The following is a 3493-nucleotide window of genomic DNA, read 5'->3' as shown; positions in this document are numbered from 1 at the left end:
ATACTCATTCTTTCTCTCTCAAGTATAGTGAACCGAGCTCTTTTTGGAAAAGATCACAGTACTTTGAGAAATCAGAAAAGACAGAATGACAGCTTCAGAAAAAACCAGGAAGACAGAGGGGGAAACAACCAGGTGGAGGAAACAGGAAGGCTGCATGAAGAGTTTAAGAGATGTGTGCATACAGCTGAGAGATGAAATACGCGCAGCCACGTGACTTTTATAAGGGAAATGATTTTCCAAAGAAATAAAATATAGAAGTGGCTAGTCTTGGTTTAAGGAATAACAGAAGGCCCAAATTAAATAGCGTTTCATTAGCTTTTTAAGTGGAGTGATCCAATAAATGACTTGTTTTAAAAACACAGACATCCAATTAACCAGACTACTGAAAGTGACAGTTGAAGAACCACTAATCTGAAGGGATATTTCCCTTCGGGCTTCTGGAATAGATCCTTAATCATTAGTGTGAGCACATATATATGTTTCCAAGTGGTATGTATATCCACATACGTGCTTAGATACACACCTAGAATTTTAAATTGACCTGCTTTCAACAGTGGACTACTGATTAGAACTCCCCCAGGCAAGTGGATGAAAGTGAATTCTTTACTAAGAACAAGGACACAGGAGTGGATAAGAGATGCTAAGCGTCCGCACCACGTCCCTCCAGCCCCCCTTCATCTGCGGTTTCTGTCTCCCTGGGATTGCCCTGCAGAGCGCAGTTACCTGCGGAAATAGCCAGGCTCCACTGCGAGCACCAGGCCGTCTCCCAGAGCCCCTACGTAGCCAAGCGGAGCCGAAGGGTTGATCCCCGAGCCCCCATACACAGCCTTCCTTTCACCACCTTCCGTTTATACAAAGACTGGCTTATCCCAATTTTTTTTTTTTTTCTGTTGCCTTTGCAATGAAAAGCTCTCCACGCGCAGCCTAATAAAGTTCTACGCCTACCCTACCCCCATCCCAAAACTCCCTGCCAAAAAAAAGAGAGAAGGGAGACTTAAAGCTGGAACTCATTTAGCTAAAGGGACTTTAGTTAACAAGAAAGTTACCCATCATGAACTGCAGGTAACACCTCTCGTGATCCTAAATCCATTACCTGGAGACTTAGCCCAGGCTGAGTTTGATTTTATGAACTGTGAGGTTGCAATGTTGAAAGTCTGCAAATTGGACATAAATTGGACGCAAAAGACTGGGGGAGCCGAGTGATTTTCTTTCTAATGGTGTAGCAGGCTTTGGCTCTTACGAGTGAGTCCTGTAATCTGGAGCAGGGACCAGGATGAGTGCCTGTGTCTGAACCTCTCTCAATCTAGGATCTCCCTCCCCTGCAAAGAGGTTTGTCTCTGACTCAAGCAGCTCTATCCAGAACAATTTTCTACATTACCATGTGAAGTCCTCATAATCACACTGCAGTGTTTGAGCAAGGAATCTTACACATTGCCCCCCCACCCCCGCGCCCCCCACACCCATGCAGCCTGAGATCAGTAACAGAAAATGAATTTTCTCCTACTCGTTGCCCCCTTCCTGTCAACAATGTCCTATGATGCTTTTTGAGTCAGTTGTCATCTGGTCCCCTTGGCATTCTTTCACAATTCTGTTCTGGAGACGACAGCTGATGCCCTGAGTAATGCAGTTGTCAGTTTCTGGGTTTTAAATAAACACAGACTACTTTTAGTTAGTAGTATCTTCTCCTCTCAAATTAAGTAAGCATTTATTTACTTTTACCTTCTTTGTTTATGTATTCATGTATTTTTGCTTTGTGAAAGGATGCAAGGATGATCCAGAGATCAAAGCCAGGGAATGCACACGTGTCATAACTGAAGTGTAAGACCAGGTATAACAAGTTCTCTCGTAGAGATGAAATATGAAGATACAGAGGAGGGAAGATTAAATCCAACTGGAGATTGAAAAACAGGTATGAAAATTCAAGCTTCAACAACTGAATTGTGATTAATCAAACGGATAGTGGTATTGCTGTAAGGGTGGAGAGTAGGGGTAGGTATCCCAAGCAGAAAGAAGGATTCTAGAAAAAACAGCAGGAGAAAAGTTCCTGGAACGGTCATGTGGGCCACATGTGCCTGGTCTCTGTCATAGGGGAGGAGAGGAGCAATGGCTGAACATCTGAAAGTGGCATTGTGGCCAAATCCAGACGGCAGGCTGAATGGTTGGAGCTCTATTCCATATATAATAGGAGGTTCTGGAACATTTTGAATGAAAATGTACCATAAATTTGTGTGTGTAAAAATGTGCTCAAATCAGCAATAATAGCCTACATGTCAGTGTTTCAAATGCATAAATTAATTACAGTCCATTCAAAGGATGGCATACTATACAGCATTTTAAACAAAAGAACTAGATCGAGTACTTCAAAAAAGTGAATGTAAAAAATGATTTTAAAAGTTGTATATAATATACTATCATTAAAAATAAGAAACAAAACATTAAGTATTTTTTATGCGTTCATATATATCAATTTCCTGATGGTAATTACCTATGAAGTAGAAGGGAGAAGAGATGTATTTATAATGTTTTACTTATTTTTTTAAAACAGAAAAAGTGTAAAATTGGAATCTCAAGAAAATATGGCAAAATGTTAACATCTCTTTTATCTGGGTAGTAGGTACTTGGTTGTTAGCATTTTCTTAATTTTCCAAAGAATTCAGATAATTCGTCATTTTTAAAACACAAATTCCACCGTCTCTTTCCCTCCACACACTCAGCACTCCAGCTCCATCTAAAGTGTCCTGAAGAATTTCTCAGAGTCTTGGGGAGCTTCTCACGCATGGTCACAAATAAATGTGGGCAGTGGCCAGGGGGTGACCCTACGTAGCGCTCGCCCTACAGCAGGGACCCAGGGCAGCTTCCCTGAGTCTCCGTGTGCCTCACTGAGCGCCTGCACGGTGCACCGTGTCTCCTTGGTATCTCTGAGCGCACTTCTCCAGAGGAAAGCTATCCTGCACAGGATTCTGTGCCTAGAGATGCATTTTGGTTCCAAAGACCCCTGTGGACTGCAGAGAAATGACGGCAAGAAAACTTTCTCTTTGTGTTACCCACAGTTTGCAGGATACCAAGTCATGATTATTTTGCTCTTAGGATATAAAGGGTTTTTAATAAAATATATCTTCAAGCTTTAGTCCCACAGCTTTCCTTTGGATGAAGACTCTAAATCCAGTAGAATAATCATAGGCTCCTGGCTGAACTCAGCATCATCTCTCACCTCTGACAACTCAGGTTTTATTACTTGACCAAGCTTTACTTTTTAATTCTCTTTTTCTCTCAAGATGAGTTTCTCCCAAGAGGCTCCCTGAACCCTCCTCCAGATAAATGTCTTGTCGTAACTGTCCATCAGTTTAAACGACATGCCCAGACGTAGTTTAGGCTCAAGTTGGGTTCTCCACTACTCCAGGAAGTTTATTCTGGCAGGAGAATGTGGGACAGGCTGGAAACAGGAAGAGGCTGGAGTCAGGGAGACCAGTGAAGAAGGAAGCTAGTGCAAGCA

This window comes from Equus przewalskii, chromosome 10, assembly GCF_037783145.1.
Source record: "Equus przewalskii isolate Varuska chromosome 10, EquPr2, whole genome shotgun sequence".
Taxonomy (NCBI): domain Eukaryota; kingdom Metazoa; phylum Chordata; class Mammalia; order Perissodactyla; family Equidae; genus Equus; species Equus przewalskii.
Note: the sequence above shows the minus strand (reverse complement) of the source record.